This window comes from Bos indicus, chromosome 20, assembly GCF_029378745.1.
Source record: "Bos indicus isolate NIAB-ARS_2022 breed Sahiwal x Tharparkar chromosome 20, NIAB-ARS_B.indTharparkar_mat_pri_1.0, whole genome shotgun sequence".
Classification (NCBI taxonomy): domain Eukaryota; kingdom Metazoa; phylum Chordata; class Mammalia; order Artiodactyla; family Bovidae; genus Bos; species Bos indicus.
The window spans coordinates 2,183,736-2,205,048 of NC_091779.1; the positions used below are offsets into that span (position 1 = coordinate 2,183,736).

At 47.7% G+C, this 21,313-nt stretch overlaps 1 protein-coding gene across 2 annotated transcripts in view; it reads left to right on the plus strand.

The window, feature by feature from the left end:
- Positions 1–21,313, plus strand: part of KCNIP1 (potassium voltage-gated channel interacting protein 1) — a 405,417-nt gene that overhangs the window by 34,251 nt on the left and 349,853 nt on the right. The gene's annotated exons all lie outside the window — the stretch shown is intronic.

Consider the following 21,313-nt stretch of genomic DNA (forward strand, 5'->3'; position numbering starts at 1 on the left):
GTGGGCACAGCTCAGCCCTGCCAACTGAAAGAGTTCTAGTCCCTCCTCACTTCTGCCTCTGTTGCTATGAGACAACCAGCCTATTGGGCCGTAAAACGAGAGCAGTGCTCAGGCCCCTAAACTCTCCCCAGCAGTGAGGTCCCTTCCCACCCCTTTTCGTAATTGAATCCTATTAACAGGAGAGTAAATCGTCTGTTTAACGGACACCATAGCCAAGAGGGCGTCTAAAGGCCTCAGACCTTGCAGATGCAGCATTGGCTGTGAAGGACATGGCCCAGAATGAATCCCGAGGGGTGATTTTCCAAGATGGTCCTGGCCCACGCAGGAGCCAGAAGATTCCTGCCTGTGACCTAGTGCAAAAATGCTGGTCCTTCTTTTTCCTTTGGGGGAGAGATCCTCAGTACAACAGACAGCCTTTTAAAAGTACGGCTAAAGGGCTACATTCTTGTAACTGACTAGAGGTATTAAGAGTTACACATTTGGACTTTATAAGCAAACACTAGCCTTCTTCCCAAAGTACTCTCCCCTTGGAAGATGGGAACATACAGGGGCTGGTATATCCTCCTGCTGCATCGAAGCAAACTCTTGCCAAAATGCTTTGACATGCCTCTCTCTTGAGAGTATGTGGGTGGAAACCCTGCTCCCTGGCTGGCTATGGGGTTTGTGTGGGGCAGATGATTGTAGGTGGAAGGAAGGAAACAATGATGTTCCACTGATAAAGACAGGTGCTCTGAGTTGGCACAGAGGGTTAGAGATCACAAAACTGCTTGCCCGACTTGAACCTTCCAACAATCCCATAAGGTAATAAGCAATGCAGGCTCACAGTCATATTCAGGTAGAGCTCGTCCTACCCTTTTTATAGAGGGGAGGGTGGTCATTGGGGTTCAGAGATGTTAAATATACTGCCCAAGGCAAGTACTTGGCCTCTCTGAGCCTCAGTTGGTCCATCTCTAGGATGGAGATATGTATGGTGAGTCCCTCAGTGGTTTTTGAGGAATAAGCGATCATCTAAGCTGCCTGACACAACGTGGCAAACTGCGTTTTCCCAGGACTGTACACCAACGCACATCCCATCCCGTGCGCTCTGCTCTGAGCGTGCCGTGAACACACCTCCGTCAAGAGGGTGCTTCTTTGTCCACTCCCCTTCAATCTGGCAGAGATTGTAACTGCCTTGTTAACAGAATGTGCTGGAAGTGACACTGTGATTCCCAAGATTAAGTGGTAAACAGTGGGGCGGGTTTCACTGGACGCTCTCTCTTGACACTCTTCTTCTTGGTGAAGAAGCCAAGAGGCCACACTTGGGTGTTTCAACTGATAGCCCAACTCAGTTCTCGGCCAACAGACAGCACCTCCCAAATGAGTGTGTGAAGGAGCCTGCAGACGACTCCAGCCCCCACACTTCAAGTCCCCCAGCTGAGGCCTCAGACATCACCCAGCCCTCCTGTACCCTCTAGGAATTCCCCATCCACAAAATACGTGAACACATTAAATGGTTGCTTTATGCCCCTATGTTTTGAGAAGATTTGTAACGCAGCCATAATAACTGGAACATGTTGGAAGTGACTTAGAAAGGGAACTGTTATTGTTGCTGGTGATGGTGGTATTACAGAACCAAGAATTAAAAAGCCTGAGATTGTTGCGTGACGTGTATGGGGGAGATTTAGAAATCCTCTGTATACTCTTCTATGAAGTCGCTCACTGCTGCACAGAAAGAACAGAAGGGCAGCAATATAGGAGAGCATTTACATTCATCAAGCATCTACTATGTGCCAGGACAGATCCACATTCATATGCAAATATACATATACATATGCATATACATACACACATATGCACAAACACACATGTGCATACACATGTACACATACATATTCACATTCAGGCAGTAATACTGGAGTGGGTAGCCTTTCCCTTCTCCAGGGGATTTTCCCCAACCCAGGGATCGAACCCAGGTCTCCCGCATTGCAGGCAGATTCTTTAGCAGCTGAGTCACAAGGGAAGCCCAAGAATATTGGAGTGGGTAGCCTATCCCTTGTCCAGCGGATCTTCCCGACCCAGGAATCAAACCAGGGTCTCCTGCATTGCAGGCGGATTCTTTACCACCTGAGCTCTCGGGAATCATATATAAGCATACACATATTTAATACACACATATGTGTATGCACACACATACTTAATATACACATATGCACAGGAACACATATACATGTGCACACAATATGCTTGTACATATGTACACATATTGCACATATGCATGCACACACACACACACACACACAAATTGGCAAGCACCTGCATGCGTGCTCTGTCGTGTCTGACTGTTTACAACTCCGTGGACTGTAGCCCATCAGGCTCCTCTGGCCATGGTATTTTTCTTGGCAAGAATACTGGAGTGGGTTGCTATTTCCTCCTTCAGGGAATCTTCCTGACCCAGGGATCGAACCCAGGTATCCCACATTGCAGGTGGATTCCTTACAGTCTGATCCACCTGGGAAGCCCCATATGCAAACACATTCATGTATATACACACACATAAACATATGTACATATATATGCACATGTGCAGGGGCTTCCCTGGTGGCTCAGATGGCCAAGAATCTGCCTGCAATGTAGGGGACCTAGGTTTGATCCCTGGGTCGGGAAGATCCCCTGGAGAAGGAAATGGCAATCCATTCCAGTATTCCTGCCTGCGAAATCCCATGGACAGAGGAGCCTGGCAGGTCACAAGAAGTTGGATACAACTGAGCGACTAGGATGCACATGTGCAACTGTATGCTCACACGGGCACATATACACATATCCATACGTGCACACATACATACATATGCATATACAAGCACATACATGTGCATACAGACAGGCGCGTGCGCGTGTGCATATACATTTACACCTGTATGCATATACATATGCGCACACACACACTTTCCTCTGGGCAATCCTCACAGGAGGCCTTCTCATCTCGCTTGCCGAGGGCACTTTCCCAGCACGTGAGGTGATGCCGCCGGACAGGCACCTGGCTTCACAACCCGGCCTTGACCCCACAGCTCCCCCAGGCTCCCTCGAGGACCAGCATTTCTTCATGACGTCTGCTTCAGGGCTTTACAGACCTCTTCTCCTCCATCTGTAGCCCTTTCTGGATTGTGCATCCGCTCACGTATTTACACCCTTTTGAATCAATATCTATTCTCTGCCGCCACTTGGAATAATAAGCCCCATAAATCAAACTGGCAACCCGTGTCCTGAGCCCCTGCTGAGGAGTGTCACTGGCTGAGTGCTACGGAGGAGGGTGTGAGTGACTCTCAGCCCTGGCTAAGCCTCTCGCTCACAAATATTTGCGGACCTGCTGTGCAGAGGTTCTGGATCTGTCACTGTGCTGAGGTGGTCAGACTGAGCCCCTCCCCGGGGAAGCAAGGGGGGGTTTTAGCACTGCGAAAAACCACCACAGAAAAGAAAAAATGATACATTTTAAAGGAGAGGGAATAATGAGGAGCAGAAGAAATCACAACAGAAGATTTTTCTATGGAGTTGAGAAGACAAACACAGGACGATTAAGGGCCAGAATTCAAATCAACTGACAAGGCGAGTCCGAGGGTAACAGGACAGGTGAGTGAAGATACACCGCGCTCCTTTTTCCTCTGACTCTTGCAGCGACGTTTCCCCCTCGCCTCACTGTTCTTGTTTAGCGACAAGGTGTTCTAGCCTGCTGCGTCATTAAGCATCATTGTAAGCAGTTCGAGATGCTCTGTGAAATAAGGAGGAGCTTACATGAAGAGCCCTGCCGTCTGTCTGAGCAGTAAGGTGGGGGAGGGGTTATGCCGTTTTCTTTCTGCAAAGTCACCTAAGCTCACCATTGACAAGACGGACAACACAGAGGGGCGGGAGGAAGATAAGGCATGGAGATAACGCTGCCACACCGCTCGCCGCGGAGGGAACTGCTGGTGCGAGGAGGCAGCGCTCCCTCTTTCAGACACTTACAGAAGGATGCAGGCGCTCTCCCTCCGGAGGGCACGGCCCCTCCGCCCCCACCTGCTACTGAACTCTTCCTTTCCGAGGCTCCCAGTCCGCTGTCCTCACCTCACCCCCTGTGCCCTCAGCAATGCCCCTCACTTCTGGTGCCAGGTCAGCGCTCTGATTCAGCGCAGGCAGAGCGCTGCGTGCACCTCCTCCACAGCACTTCCTCTCTCTGAATTTCGCATTTATTCATGTGCCTTCTTCTTTGACAGGCCTCCCCATGGGGATGTAAGCTTTCTGAGACCCAGGGCAGGAATGCTTCCTACTCACTGTCACATCTCCAACACTCAAGTAAATAGAGAATCTTGGGGGTTTTCTGTTGTTTATTTGGCTTAAAAAAAAAAAAAAAAAAAAAAACTTACTTAAAAAAGTTGGTTTTACCATCCTACCCATTTTTTAGCGTACAGTTCAGTAGAGTTAACTATATTGTTATGGCCATACAACAGACCTCTATAACTTTTTCATCTTGGAAAACTGAAATGTTGTTCAGTCGCTCGGTTGTCTCCGACTCTGCAACCCCATGGACTACAGCACACCAGGCTTCCCTGTCCTTCCCTATCTCCCGGAATTTGCTCAAACTCATGGCCACTGAGTCAGTGATGCCATCCAACCATTTCACCCTCTGCCCCCCTTCTCCTCCTGTCCTCAGTCTTTCCCAGAATGAGGGTCTTTTCTAGTGAGTCGACTTCTTGCATCAATTGAAATGTGATACCCATTGAATAACCCAGGTCAGGGCAACCACCATTCTACTTGCTGTTTCTATGAGTGTGATTCCTTTAGATAGTTCATCTAAATAGAATCATATAGTAATTGTCCTTTTGTGTCTGGCTTATTTCATTTAGCATAACGTCCTCAAGGTTGTTTTATATTGTAACATCGATGAGAAAAAAAAATCTTGCTTTTCACTATGGCACAATATTATAATCACTTTACCATTTTACCAAGAGTCTTTTTTAAAGACTTTTTAAAAAAGGTTGTACAGTATTCCATTAAATGAGTAAACCTCATCCTTTGTTGGATGTTTAGAAATGGTGCCTGTTTGCCTATTTGATGGAACTCAGAGTCTCCCTCTGCTGGTCAGCAGATGTATTTCACCTTGACCCTCACTCAAAGTGGCAACGTCATTTTTCCTAAACTGATAGATACAGAGGAGGCTCCATCTATAAGGATACAGTTTAGGAACCAAAACTTGGGGAGAAAGAAGAGAGAGCCACAGAAGTGGAAGATGGCAGCCGGTTGCGAGTTTCCTAGCCCTGCCTCAGCCTGATTCAAGACTGCGAGGGGGAGGGGAAGCGAGGAGAGACAGAGGTGGATGTAGGCGGATGGAGCTCTTTTTATGCCATAACTTGTGTGACTCAGGCTCTGGAGTGATAAGAACAGAGGGCTCGGAGTGACGCAGCGGCCTTCTGGAAAGGGAATCTGCATCATCGCTGACAGCAGCTGCAGCAGAGGCAAGGCCCGAGACTCCAGGTCCAGCCAGAGTCCCGGGAGGGGTGGTGGACACGGGCGAGGGGTGGGAGGTGGGGAGGCTGGGCAGGCCCCTGGTGTGCTGAGCCTTTGTCAGCCAGTTGTTAAACTACAGGAAGCTGGTCACCGGCCCCGGTGGGGGTATTTCTCCCATGGAGGTCTACAAACACTGCAAATCAGGGCATTTGCTTTTTGGAGAGCTGATTTCCCAGCACACCACTTCAGAGGAGGTTGGGAAATTCGAGGAGGCTTAGGGACTAGGGAAACACAGGGAATAGTGCAGTATCCTGGCGCGTGGCCAGGGTGGGCTGGGGTGGGGCCGGGGGTGCTGTGCCAGCATCAGAAATAGAGTTCCCTTGAGAGGGGCGGCCTCCAACCTGAGACCCTTAAGGGCGCAGCTGGGGAATGAAGAGTTGACCTCACTGTCCAGAGACCTGTCTTCTGAGCTTCACAGCCCCCCTAACTGAATCCAGTTGGTAGAGGAGATACAGCCCTTTGGTCAGCCTCCAGGGCGCGGAACAGTCTGGAGAAGGGTGGGAGTCGGTCTGGGGCTCACATGGGAGGGTGCGAGGCCGTCTCCCTTAGGTGGCTTTTGGGCAGAAGAAGAGCAAGCACGTTGAAGCAGAGTGCTTGAGCACATGTGGGACCTGCTGAAAACCCCAGACATGCCTGTCTGAAAGCTGTGGGAGTGGGGCCTCTGAGCTGAAATCTCCGTATCTCACAGTGAGTGCTACTCATTTGCACCCTCTGGTCGATGAGATCTCACTTAATATTCTTTGTGTATGATTTTTTTCCCACTTCCATTTCCCTAGGATAAAGACCAGGCCTCCAAGCAAAAATTCTAGAGCAAAGGGTTTCTACATTTTTAAAGATTTTTATGTTTATGGTATTCTTTTTTCCAGAACATTTTACCAATTAATAAATGTGTATACATCAGCATGACTGATTGCACACGTCTTCACCAGTACTTGGCACTATTAAATTCAGCAATAGTCGCCCCTCGGCTAGGTGAAAAATCTTTCGTCCCAGTTTTAATTTGCTTTGCTTAAATGACCAGCAAGGTCGAACAGTTCTTTGCATGCTTATTGGAAACGAAAACTTTCAGTTCAGTTCAGTTCAGTCGTTCAGTTGTGTCCGACTCTTTTCAACCCCATGAATCGCAGCACGCCAGGCCTCCCTGTCCATCACCAACTCCCGGAGTTCACTCAGACTCACGTCCATCAAGTCAGTGATGCCATCCAGCCATCTCATCCTCTGTCATCCCCTTCTCCTCCTGCCCCCAATCCCTCCCAGCATCAGAGTCTTTTCCAATGAGTCAACTCTTCACATGAGGTGGCCAAAGTACTGGAGTTTCAGCTTTAGCATCATTCCTTCCAAAGAACACCCAGGGCTGATCTCCTTCAGAATGGACTGGTTGGATCTCCTTGCAGTCCAAGGGACTCTCAAGAGTCTTCTCCAACACCACAGTTCAAAAGCATTAATTCTTCGGCACTCAGCTTTCTTCACAGTTCAACTCTCACATCCATACATGACCACAGGAAAAACCATAGCCTTGACTAGATGGACCTTTGTTGGCAAAGTAACGTCTCTGCTTTTCAATATGCTATCTAGGTTGGTCATAACTTTCCTTCCAAGGAGTAAGTGTTTTTTAATTTCATGGCTGCAGTCACCATCTGCAGTGATTTTGGAGCCCAGAAAAATAAAGTCTGACACTGTTTCCACTGTTTTCCCATCTATTTCCCATGAAGTGATGGGACCAGATGCCATGATCTTTGTTTTCTGCATGTTGAGCTTTAAGCCAACTTTTTCACTCTCCACTTTCACTTTCATCAAGAGGCTTTTGAGTTCCTCTTCACTTTCTGCCATAAGGGTGGTGTCATCTGCATATCTGAGGTTATTGATATTTCTCCCGGCAATCTTGATTCCAGCTTGTGTTTCTTCCAGTCCAGCATTTCTCATGATGTACTCTGCATATAAGTTAAATAAGCAGGGCCTATTTGGAACCAGTCTGTTGTTCCATGTCCAGTTCTAACTGTTGCTTCCTGGCCTGCATACAGATTTCTCAAGAGGCAGGTCAGGTGGTCTGGTATTCCCATCTCTTTCAGAATTTCCCACAGTTTATTCTGATCCACACAGTCAAAGGCTTTGCCATAGTCAATAAAGCAGAAATAGATGTTTTTCTGGAACTCTCTTGCTTTTTTGATGATCCAGCAGACGGCAATTTGATCTCTGGTTCCTCTGCCTTTTCTAAAACCAGCTTGAACATCAGGAAGTTCACGGTTCACATATTGCTGAAACCTGGCTTGGAGAATTTTGAGCATTACTTTACTAGTGTGTGAGATGAGTGCAATTGTGCGGTAGTTTGAGCGTTCTTTGGCATTGCCTTTCTTTGGGATCGGAATGAAAACTGACCTTTTCCAGTCCTGTGGCGAAAAGTTTATTTGTCCCAAATTTCCTTTTCTAAAGATTTAAAAGAAAAGAACCTATGAAAGCACCTAGCACAGCACCCAGCGCATAACGGGCTCCTGTCACTGTCTGTTTACGGTTCACACGTTCCCAGTCACCGACGGTGCGTTCACGGCTTCTCTACCGTGTGTGGTCAGGGCTGAACGGGATGTCTGGACTCTCTTTTTCTGGCAAGATTCAGGGCCTCACTCTGCACCAGCTGTTCTCAGTGACACCTGTCAGGAAGGAGCCCAGAGACTGCATGACATCCCCTCACCCAGTCCTCTGCCTCCTGCATGGTAGAGGTTTCGAGGCTGTAAACAGATTATTCCCACCTCTTTGCCGAGTCATAGATTGTCAGAGCCACCAAGGGCCCTTAGAGACCATCTAGGTCATCAGCTTTCTGCGAGTGTAAGGTTTTCCATTTGCAAACTAGTGGAGGCAAACTAGATTTTAGAGAATCTGATAAATACAGAAAGATGAAAATAGAAGCAATCAAGGTCCAGCATCCTGGGGAAAAAGTCACTGTTCAAAATATTGGTGTATTCTAGCCTATAGATAGATGCAAATGCTTCCAAAAAATAAATTTACAAACACACTGTATAACTTTAAATAAGTTCTGCTTGTTTTAAATAGAAACGTTTTCCCTTTTATGTAATATTTTACAAAATGATGTTGCATGTGTATAATTGTTCATCATGCAGATATGCCATAAAATGTTTATTTTCTTATCAGGAGAAATTTAAACTAATTTCAAGATTTTGTCGCTATTTGCTAATTCTCCAAAGATGATATTTGAACTTTAATCTTTGCTTATTTCTCTGATTCTTCTGAAAGATTTCTAAAAGCAGGGATCAGGGTCAAAGAATACTACGCTTTTAAAATTCTCTCTTTTTCTGGAAGCGTAGGATCCAATAAAATTCGAACTTCCCTTCTATTGCTGAGATATATGGACTCAGAGAGGTGAAGTGACTCACCCAAAGCCACACAACTTTGATGGAGCAGAAATTGGAACTTTCTCTACAGCCTCTGGTAAATATCAAAACCTAGCCTGGAGTTCAGGTCTCCTCACTCCCAAGCCGTGAGCTCACCTTACTCCTCTACCATACATTATTTCTCTACCCATAAAGAGCACTAACATATGTCAGACACTGAGCTGAGTACCTGAAATCTAGTATCTCGTTTGATCCTGACCCTACAAAGTAAATATTGTCATTACCCTCCTTTTATAGATGGGGACACTGAGGCAGAGACGGTGTCTGAAACAAGCGGAGACCTACATGTCAGAAGTCACAGTGCTGGTAATCGACAAAACCTCCTGGCTGAGCAGCATGGCCCAGTAGAACTTTCTGTGATGGCAGAACTGTTCTATAAATTGCAGTCATCCGATGCAGTTGAGTTGTGGAACTAAGTTTTTAAAATTTTATTTCATTGTAAAGAATTTAAATTTAAATAGCTACATCTGACGGATGCTACCTTACTGGACAGACATTTCCAGAGCCGTAAGCTTCTGGCCTCCCCGCTCAGTCTGCATTATTTTTTTTGCTGCCTCACACTGATCCTACGAGAGGTCTCCTGGACTGCTCTGGACCTCGGCCTGGAGAGGGATTCAGAGTGGCCTTCCAGAAGGCCCAGTGATCACACCCCTTCTGCCTGAGGCTGGTTTTCCGGCTGCCCCAGGCAGATGGTCCCAGGAGCTGCTTCCACAGGCATTTCAAAAGAGACACTGCAGAGAAAGGTTTTTCATTTTTTGGTTCCACATTAATGAAAATGCCTGCTCCCAGGTCTGCATTTACTCTCAGTACAAATACTGTTATGAGCGAGAAACTTCTCCTAGCATTAACAATACAGATGTGAACTCTGCCTGCTCTCAGGGGACACAAGCTTCCAGAAGACCCTGTCTCTAAGGAGGGGAACTGTGGAGGTGTTACGGGCTGATTCCATTTTCTGGGTGCTTCTTCATGCTGGGCCCTGTGCTAAGCCCTGGGCATACCTCACCACATTCGTTTCCTCGGGTTGTTATAACACATGACCACAAACTGGGTGGGTGGCTTAAAGCTGCAGAAATTTATTCTCTCACAGTTCTGGAGGCTAGAAATCCAAAATCAAAGGGTCAGCAGGGCCCTATTCCCTAGGAACAAGGGAGGAAAGGGACAGGCCGAGCTGACTCCATCTTGAAAAAGAAGGAAACTCCATCTCGCACTTTCAGTGAGCTTTGGACTGCGTGCCTGGTAGCCGTGGCGATAACATACCTACGGCCGAACTGGCCTCCTGGACTGATAAACACCAGATTCCATACCAAGATTTCCCGTCACCAGAAAGAATGTGATAATCCCCTATGTACTCAGTCACCTTTGTAATCTGTATGGCACCCACTGGTGTAGGCTACAGTGTATAACCAGCTGACCCTTCTGATTATGAATCATGGCTGTAACCTGATTGTATCTCCCTTTAGCACTTTCCAGGCTAGGTTTAAGGAACCTGGGGATGTGGGCTTGAGTAGTACACTTAAGGTATATAAGGTTTTCACAAAAGTCGGTCGGGGGCCCTGGCTGAGGAGGAAACTGCCTCGGACCCGCCGGTGTCATAAACTGCACTCCACTATCCACGCTGTCCTTCTGAGTGAGTCTGTTTCCTGGAGCGTTTGGCCAAAACAGGAAGGCACCGTGGAGGAATCTGTTCTTTGCCTCTTCCAGCTGCTCCAGGCTTTCCTTGGTTTGTGGCTATCTCGTTCCAATCTCTGCCTCTTATCTTCACATGACCATCTCCTCTTCTGTCTGTGGCCTACAAAACTCTCCTGTTTTATAAAGACGGTCATCAGGACTTGGTGGCCCAGTGGTTAAGAATTCGCCTTGCAATGTAGAGGACTTGGGCTGGAGAACTAAGATCTCACATGCCGTGGGGTAGCTAAGCCCCTGCGCCACAATGGGGCTTAAGATCCAATGCAGTCAAATAAATAATAAATAAATATTATTAAAAAATAAAGACAGTCATCAATGGATTTAGGGCCCACACATGTAACAGGTAATCCAGGATGACCTCAAGATCCTTAAGTACAACTACAGAGACCCTTTTACCTCATAACCCACATTCCCAGTATCCTAGGGCTTGGACATAGATATATCACTGCAGGGCAGGAGTAATTCAAGCCGTTACATTCATTTTATTTAATTTATTGAACAACCCTGAGACAGAGGTGAAGTAGCCAGGATAAATTAACTGCTGCAACAACCTCAAGATTTTAATGGCTTTTACCAATAACAGTACATTTTTTATCTTTGAAAAGTCCAACATGTGTGCTTCTGATTGTAGGGCTCTTCTCTAGGTGTGTTGAAAAACAATGTAGCAGGCTGCAAATAAGAAAAGAGTTTATTTGAAGTCTTAAGAATTTCAATTCAGGAGACACAGATTCTGGTGAAACCGAGAGAATGTTCCAGAGAAGAGAAAGAGCCAGAGGTTTATAAAGACAAAAAGACACAAGGTCTCTGAAAATTTCCTGGTGAGACTGATTGACTTTGAGGCAAGCCAGAAAATGTCTTTAAGGAATCGGGAGTTAGTTTAGGATATGAATCTGATAAGCTAATAACTTGGCTTTCACAAGTTATTTTGGGGTAAGTGTTGGAAAAGTATCTTGAGTTTCCGGCAGATATTTTGGATGACTTCATTAGGATAATGAGTGGTCAAAGGTCAAATTCCATCCAGGCTAAGATGTATATAATCACATTTCCTGAATGGCCTTCTAGCTCCATTTTAAAGAGCTCTCTTAGCAATACCGACTCCATTTTGATTTTTCTTTCACAGGTGGTTGCTAGGGGAATCAGGTGCCTTATGTCTCATTGCTCCACTGTCTTAAGGCCTCGAGGTCACCTATCTAGTTGATAGACTGCAGGGAGAGAGGGTACAGAGAGAATGTAAATAACTGAATACCTAATACTTAACCACCTTGACCTGGAAGTGACACATAAGACTTACCCTCATGTTCTATTGGTGGAGACCAGTCACATGCTCCCCACTGCAAGGGAGCCTGGGAAATGTAGTCTTGGATGAGCATCAGCTTCTCAGCATAGATATCACATTCTGATTGGTGGGAGGTGGGAAAAAGGAATCAAACTTTGTTGGTCAGTGGACTGTGACTGCTGTAATATCATTCATTCATTCATTCCTCATTCATATCATTCATTCATTCATTCATTTACTTTTCAGAAGAAGAATTTGAAGCTCAGAAGAATTATGTGATTCGACTAAAGTCACAGAGATTTAAGTCATAACTAAAATGTTTATTGAGGGTCAGCTGGCTTAGGTGCCCCTCCTTCACAGGGGCCTGTTCTATCATTGAATCTATCACACTGGATGCTATTTATCTGTGTGCATGCCAGAAATAAGATTGATACCCTTTATCTATGTGAGCCTCCCCACTCTTTCCTCAACCCCCAAATAGTTCTGTGTCCTTGACTCTCAGATTCTCTTCTCTTCCTCCCACTGTTCCTCTGGAGAATGGGGCGAGACAGCTGGCTTCAGAGACACAGGAGGCAGAGAGGTAACAAGAGCTAAGAGCTAGAAAGGGAAGAGGTGGCAGAATTAGAGAAAATCACGTGGGCCAGGTGTCCTAGAAAATTCTCCTGTTTGACATGTCAAGGGTTTTGGAGCAACTTCAGTTAGGAAACACTTAGGAAAAGCAAAAGTGTAGCTGTGAATGATGAATAGCATCTACATTTACATATGTAAAGGAAAGCAGTGATTTTCTTTTTAGTTTATTTAAATTCCTTTAGTTTGTTGGACTGCACCTCTTGACTGCAACTCATATGGAGAGGCTAGGCTATGGGTGGTGTTAGTTGCTCAGTTGTGTCCGACTCTCTGTGACACCATGAACTGTAGCCCAGGCTCCTCTGTCCACGGAATTCTCCAGGCAAGAACACTGGAGTGTGGGCAGCATGACCATAGGTCTCTGTTAGCTCCAGACAGCTCTGGTTGACTCTAGTTAGGCACTTTCACTCCCCCAGATGTCCCAGTTTGAACAATAAATTATGTGATCACCCTGATTTGGGCTTTTGAGTGTGTAGGTCTCACCCTCAAGGCTAAGCACTCCCCTAGGCCACTGACTGTGGCTAGTTCATCTCTGACTGTCCAGCCTAACTTCAGCCCTGGAAGATAGTGGTGCCAAGAAATGAACGCAGGATCTGGGAAGTGCAAAGCTGGGGTGTGGGCCAGGCCCTTATACTCCAAATAGCAGGCTTATCCTGATGTGCCAGCTCAATTTCTGGAGCTCTCCAAACACAGGGAAACAGTCCAAAGCAAGGGGCAAGGCTGGGACTGCCTGCATTGTATGGACTGTGAATGTCTCAAGGGATTCAGAGAGAGGAGCTATGTATGGCTGTTGAAAACAGAGACGGCAGTTTCCAAGTTTCTCACTTCAAAGCCCAGGAGGGAGAGGCTGAGGGGAGCGTGGGTGCAGCCCTCCAGAGCCCACCATCCTGGCCTTACAGTGGGGGACACAACCCAAGTCTCCTCCACATCTGCTGAAAGCTGATGATGAGGTCCCAGTTCTAAACAGGAACTAGCCAGAGAGGTTTGAATTAGAATGCTCCAGAGAGGAAAATTCAGCTCCTATTTTCAGTTTTTAAAAAGTGCATTTGTTTTCAACCATAAATAGCTTAAGCATAGTCTTGAAAATCCGAAGCAAATGATTTTTTTTTAATCACCTGTAATCCCACTGTTGAATAAATCCACGACTCTTGCATTTTGTAATCTTCCCCTCCAGGACTATTTTTCCTTTGTAAATGGTTTTCTGTACACAGACTGGTGTATCAGATATACATTGCAGTGTAACAAGCCACCTCCAAATTTAGAAGGAGCAGTGCTGTATGACTTGCTTGGAGGTTCTTCTGGTCTAGTCTGGGCTTGGCTGATTCTGATGTCCGTGGCCCCCCTGGAAGGCCTCTCTATAGCCCACTTAGTTGGCTCTCCCCATAGTTGGCTGGCTATCAGCTGCGGTGACAGGCGGTGACTGTGCCCTGTGTTTCTTAGTGGAGTCGATGAGCCTTTTCTCATGGTGCTGGTTCCAAGAGCAATGGGCAAAGCAGACGCTGCAAACATTCTCAAGGCCCAGGGGGAGTGCTTGTGCTGTTTCATTTATTCCATATTCTATTAGTCCAAGCTCATCAAAGACCAGCCCAGATTCAAGGAGGAATTCCACAGACAGAGGAGCCTAGTGGGCAGCAGTCCATGGGCTCGCAGAGTCAGACACAATTGAGCAGCCATGTCTCCACTGCCTGCTGGCGCTGTGAGAGCCACATGTCTTCTCATGGCCTTTAGGGTCCTACATGATCTGGCCCTAGTTCAGTTTTTCCCATGTTGCTCCCCACTCCCCACCAGGCCCCCACTCCCATGAAACTGAAGTCTTCTCAACTCCTCCAGTGCCCTGCTCATGAACCCAGCATCTAGGCTACTATTGCTAGTCATGCTTACCTCCTCCCATCCCTTCAAGCACCAACTTAACAACCACTTCCTCCAGGAAGACTTCTCCTACCACTCCCCAGAAAGGAGGGGAACCCTCCTCTGGGCTCTCACAGAGCCCACATTTCCTCTTCCACAGCACCCTGGCCTGGGCTGAAACTGCTGGCTGCGTTGTCTCCATTACAGACTGTGATATGTGGAGTCTTGCTTCCTGAACTGTCGGATGCTGTAGGGAAAGCCTGTTCTAAGAACATCCGATTCTCCCCCCGTTATGATGGGGTGCCAGGTGGGACCCAGTCCTGGGGGTGGGACACAGCCCTTTAATGAGCTCCAGGACCCACTCCTTTCTGCCTCTGTCTTCCACTCAGCCTCTCCTGCCCAGATTGTGAGACCCACTTCCAGGCTGCCTCCTTCTAGGTCTCTTTGGCTTCCCTCAAACTAAAGCAGCTTTCTCCTCCAACCAATGATTCACAGAGACTTTTCTGAAGAGCAACAGTCCTGCATAAAATGGTTCCTTGGTCGGAAGTTTTGGGAAATGCTGTCTAATAACCTACTTCTTTGATTTCCACCTACTGATGCTTTGGAAATGAGCTCCTGCCTTACAAATGTGAAAATTTTTCACATATCATATGTGAAAATTTTTATTCTCTGGGAAAGTTACTATGGAATAAATGGGGCATCTTACAACTGATGACATCTCGTAATGAAGGAAACGTGGTGTAGAGATTGTCATGCAGGTTAGGAGAGTAAAGTTCCTGGTAAGTCCTGCAGCCAAGAAAAAAATTAGCATCACTGGGTCCCATGCTTCACAAATGGAAACTGACTTTTGAATATTTTTTAAAAGACATAGTAACACTCTAACAAACTACACTTCTATAAAATGCATTTTGGAAAGAATTCCCCCAAATATTTTTCATTTATGGAAATTTTAGGATTTACCTTGTTTCTCTGATCATTTCACATTTGCTAATCTTGCCTTCTTGCCTAGATCCCGTGCATTTTGCGGACAGGGCAAGCTTCATAGAAATCACTCATAAGAATAGTGGTGACCCAAAATCACACTGTTGCTCAGCATACTGCTTCATCCTCAGCCAGGTAATGAAGATCGACTATCAGCAGGAGGGAGGTAGCCCTTCAAAGGCAAGGGCTTTGTTGTTCGGTTGCATAACTTAAGGCAAGTCCCTTAATCATTCTGATCTTCGGTTTTCCCATCTGTAAACTGGAAGAAGAACAGTTTCTAGCTTCTAGGGTACATTATGGGAGAAAATACAGGGAAAGCTCTTGCAACCACTCAAGAGATAAGAGCTCAGATGCTCGCTGCTGCCGTCATTTTGTTGTTATCGTCATCTTGAAATCCCCCAGTAGCCAGCAGTGGATGGTATTAATTGGAGGAGGAAATTGTTAGATGAAAGATGGTTACTGGATGACGGAAGGAGATTAGAATTATTAGCCGGCAGACAGCAGCCGGCTGGTGGGGCTTCCGTGGAGTAGGTGGCCACTGCGGAGGGGCATGAGTCACTTGCTGGACACTCACTCGTTTTTTCTCCAGGCATCTGCAGGGCTCAGCCAGACCCTCATCTGTAACCTGCTCTCGCCCAAGGCTGAAGGAATGAGCTCTTTGTCATGTAACACAATAGGATCAAGGATGCGAGCAGAATTATTTTGTGCCCAAACTCCAAGAGTGCAGGAGGCCCTGGCAAAACCACATTTGCCCCCAAGTGATGACCCCAGGCCTGCCATAGGGACCAGTCAAGGAAAAAGTAGTAAAATTCTGAATGTTTTGGTTTGGTTTGCTGATTATTATTGGGCAAAGGGAAATTTGCATTTTCTCTCTCTTTTTAGTTGGAGTGTAATTGCTTCCCAGTGCTGTGATAGTTCCTGCTGTACCACAATACGGATTAGCTTTTGTGTATGTACGATCCCTCCCTCTCGAGCCTCCCACTCACGGCCCCATCCCGCCCCTCTAGGTCATCACAGAGCGCTGAGCTGAGCTCCCAGTGCTGTACAGCAGCTTCCGCTAGCTCGGTGCTCTACACACGGTGGTGTGTATATATATCCATGCTGCACTCTGCATTCGTCCCAGCCTCTCCTCCCCTCACTCTGTCCACAAGTCTTTTCCCTACCTCTGCGCCTCTACTTCTGCCCTGCAAGCAGGTCCATCCGTACCGGAAACATTGTACTGTCACTGTCTCCGGCTTCTTGAAGAATGCATTCACCACTCTCACCACAGCTCTTGTCGAAAAGGCTCCATTGAAAAAGAGGAGCAGACCAAAGCTTTGCTCCGCCTGTGGGGCTTTGTGTGAGAATTTTAAATAAAGATGAAGGTGGTATGAGGAGAGTCTGGCTGCTCTGAAACGTTTCAGTCCCGGAACATCTGGGCTCTGGAAGGCGAGTGAGCCTGGTCTCTAACAGTGCACCCCGCCCCGGGTGCACAGGTAAGGGTTGGCAGAGGGGGGCCCCAAGGGGTAGCTGGTGAGGCAAGTAGGTTTTGAGGCATAAGCTACCCTCACAGCCAAAGAAGTAGAGGAGCAGAGTGGGGAGAGCCTGTGTTCTAGGCAGCCAGCAATCACGGCTCTGCTCATCTTTAGACTCAGCGTTGTTGCTAACACACCCGGGTTGCCCAGATCAGGTGAGAGGCAGGTCATACACCCTAGTCTATCTGCTACTCAAGACCATGCCATTCCTTCTCCACCATGTCATCTCCTGGAGCTGACATCTCAAACCGGATGGCGTCATTCAGTGGCCCCCTTGATAGGGGACAGGTTCCCAGCCCATACAAATCCTTATGGAGACTCTCTGAGGACCTGCCTTCAGGGTCTTGAGACCCCAATGGGTCGTCCTTAGGATTTAGAACCTGGGTCCTCAAGGCATACGTCAATTTCCCTGCCCCACTGTTCTTAGCAAACCTTCAAGACTAAGCCAGTCTCCATCCCCTTACATTCCTACCCACTTTGCTCTCAGCTCCAGTGACTCGGGGATAAAAGAGGCCCGGGACTGAGCTGGGCAGGGCAGAGACATGCAGCTGTTATGCACACAGACGCCAGACCCACCTCTGCCACCAGAGCCACCAGGGGGCAGGGGTGGGTGAGTTATGCCCTGAGCAAGGCATAACCCAACCTGGGAGGGCACGGGGGCTGGCACTCAGTGCTCCTGACACCAACCTGTGGTCACTGGGCCCCTACCCAGAGAACAGTAGGTCTTACATCATTTCTAGAAAAGACCCACATGTGCCAGCCATGGCTGGCTGCTGCCAGGAGCTAGGTTATTTGGCTGAGCTTCATTCCCTCATTGTGCCTCAATATCTTCATCTGAAACATGGAAAAAATAACATACTTCTCAGAGGTAAGCACGTGGTTGTGACGGTTTGAGCGGTGGATACCTGCAGAGCACTTGAAATAGTGTCGAACGCATAGGAAATGTTCAAAGACGTGCGGGAAGTATCAAAGGATTAGCCAGAGTACCTGACCAGCATTTGTGAAAGACAGTTTTGTTGAAGGCCAAGACTCCGTGGCATTATCCAATTCTACAATTTTGTGTTCTAAGTTCCAGTGTACCCACCAGAAATCCAGAAAGACCGCAAGCAGGTCCAAGAGCCCTGCCTGCCAGCCGCCCCAAGCAGGTCCCCTGAGTCCTGCACATAGGGAACTGCGTGTCCTTCCCACACCCTGAGATGGAAAAGGAAATCCGGCTTTTTTTTTTTTTTTTTAGCTCATCTTCTGTTTTGGACCAATGAAAAGAAAGGCACTTTAATAGCCCTGAGGAAAGGGAACTGCCGTTGTTTCCCCAGGCTGCTCTCTCAGCCCAGAGGTCAGACGGGATTAATAAGGATGCTATAAATGCAAACTGTAGCCCATATCTCTGTGGGCAAAGTGTTCTGATTTGAGAGGAAGGGAGAAAAATTAAAATGGGAAAATATATGTTGTTCAAATGAAAATAGAAAGGAAGAACCTAATGGAATCTAAATGAGTCTGAGAAATTCCGCTGGCAGGATATTGAGGTTGGCTCAACACAGCTCCACTAAGGTGCCTGGTGGCTGGTGAACTGGGGCCCTGAACGCAATCACGTTCAGCTTCCCAGTTGGCCTCATTCCTCTTCCAAAGTCCTGTCCATGGGCTTTAGTGCTGCTGTTTGGGGATGACAGATAATTGTATTTATCAGGCTTTCTCTCAAGGCAAATGTATATGGTCACCCACCCAAAAAATGTGTATATATATATATTAGCCACATCACTCGGCATGCAGCTCTTAGTTCCCAGACCAGGGATCGTGGACCCTGCATTTGGAGTCTTAACCTCTGGACTGCCAGGGAAGTCTCCAACAAGTATTAATGAAGTATCTTCTCTGTCCCCGACCCCAACAGGCGCCGGTGATTCAGGGGAGCAAAGCCGGCTCTGGGCCACCCTCGGGGAGCACACAGACCCACCGTGTGGCCAGTGAAAGGATGAGGCTTATTTCCTGTGCTCCGCATGGGTGCTGGTGCTGGAGCTCTTGGCAGCATTTGCTCACTTCTCCTAGCATCGCCCTCCACCCCTGCCAGGAGGCATGTGATTACAATGCCTATTTTACAGATGAGGAAGCTGAGGTGCAAAGAGGTGCAGGAACCACCACACAGCCAGTATGTGGTAGGGCCAGGGTTAGAACCCAGGGGTGTTGTGACTCTGAAGACTAAGTTCTCACCCATCTTGCAGACAGCTGTTCTGATGGAAGAGGGCAAAGGAGCAATGTGTGTGCGTCTGTCTGTCTCTGTGTCTGTGTATCTATGTACACATGTACTTGTGTGTGTGGCAATGGCTCTGAGTCTACCTTAAATAAGCACTCCTGGAAGGCTTCCTGGAGGAGGTGATGTCTAGTGTAGTCCTAAAGGAAAGGGCTTGAGAGCCAGGCTGGGGGATTTTATCAAGTGTTTTTTGAGCAGAGGTGACGCATGATCATATCCTCAACAAACAGATATTTAACTAGCAAACATGTGCCAGATAATCTATAAGGCAGAGAGAATTGCAAAGATATAATATAAGATGTAGTCCCTACCTTCTAGCTTCACTCTAGCTCGAAAGATGAGACACGGAAATATTTTAAAAAGAATTAGTGATAGTGTTAATAAATTTATGCCAAGTATCAAGCAGAGACCAGGTGCTGTGGGAGGTAAGACGGGGCAGTGAACTACACTCTGGGCTGATTAAGGAGACTCCACGTGAAGGTGGATGGGAAGGACACCTGGGACCCAGACGGAGCTGGGACCCAGTTTTTCCATTTGGGGATCTCCCGTGTTTAGCAGACAGTCTGCTTCTAGCAAGTGCTGATGTGTGCTTGTTGAATGAATCAAGGCTGTGTCCAGTGAAAGTAAAGGAGATGCGGCTAAGACGTAAGATGTAACTCAGTGTCTAGAGTCTCTTAGGGATGGTGGCCACTGAGCTTCTAGCCACCCATGACGTGCAGTTCAGTTAACCTGTGACCCCACCCATCAGTTTTCAGCTTTTTAGATTTTCCAGAGCCAGACACTGGAGAAGGCGATGTCACCCCACTCCAGTACTCTTGCTGGAAAATCCCATGGACGGAGGAGACTGGTGGGCTGCAGTCCATGGGGTTGCAGAGTCAGACACGACTGAGCGACTTCCCTTTCACTTTTCACTTTCATGCATTGGAGAAGGAAATGGCAACCCACTCCAGTGTTCTTGCCCGGAGAATCCCAGAGACGGAGGAGCCTGGTGGGCTGCCATCTATGGGGTCACACAGAGTTGGACATGACTGAAGTGACTTAGCAGCAGCAGCAGAGCCAGACACACATGCTGTGTGCTGACAAGTGAGTAAGCTCTGTGCTGGGGCACAGCAGGAGAAAAGGTGGGGTTTGATAGAGGAAGTCTGTGGGGTCGGAGGGAGGAAGCCGGGGCTTTCCTGTGCGCAAGCAAGAACCACCAAGGTCTCCGAGCATTCAAGTAGTGGAAGGTAAAAAGAAAATCGGGGAAGATTCATCTGGCTCTAAGCAAAACACGCTGAGTGGGAGAAAGGAAAGAGGAAAATGCTGTGAGAGAGGGCTTCAGGAAGTGACTCCTACCATTTAATATGTGCAGATCCTTTGATCCAGAAATTTTATTTCCGGACGTTTGGACATTTTTCCCAAAACACTTTCCGGAGGACCTTGCTGTGGAGGATAGACCACACTGGCAAGCTCTAGGGGTGCAGTGGGCAAGCCAGCCCCCACAAAGGATCCTTGCCTTTTCTCTTCCCCTCTAGCCTCTGGGCCGCACACCAGCTGTTCACTCTGCCCGAGATACTTTCCCTCACCCAGGGACGTAACCCCCGCCTTCCCATCTCTGCCCAAATGCCCCCTTCTCAGTGACGCGTCCCTGACTACCCACTCTATCTTCCTAGCCTGCCGCTTTATTTTCCTCCCATCACATATAACCATCCGACATACTCTGTATTTTGCTTATTTCTCTGTTTGTACCACCCCCTACTCATGTGCCCACTAGCATGTAAAATAGACAAGTGGAATTGTCCTTTTGCCCACTCTCCCCCCCCCCACCCCGCCCCCAGTGCAGAGCAGTACCTGGCACAGAGTAGCGTGCAGAGTTAGTCGCTCGGTCATGCACACAGGGTAAATGTTCAATAAAGATTTATGAATGAGGGAATGAATGAGTGATGGGTGAGTGGATCTGTGAGTGTGCAGCTCGCATAGGAGTGCAACTTGGGCACCAGGGAGTGGCCAGGGCAGCACCTGGCCACTTGCCGGACTGCAGGGTCACAGCATGGGGAGGCTGGCCTGGGTACCTCAAGGGCCTGCTGGATGGGGGTCAGGAGGCAGAGCTGCAGTTGTTGTCGTTCAGTCACTAAGTCATGTCCGACTCTTTCGCAATCCCATGAACTGTAGCCCTCCAGGCTCCTCTGTCCATGGGATTTTCCAGGCAAGAATACTGGAGTCAATTGCCATTTCCTTCGCC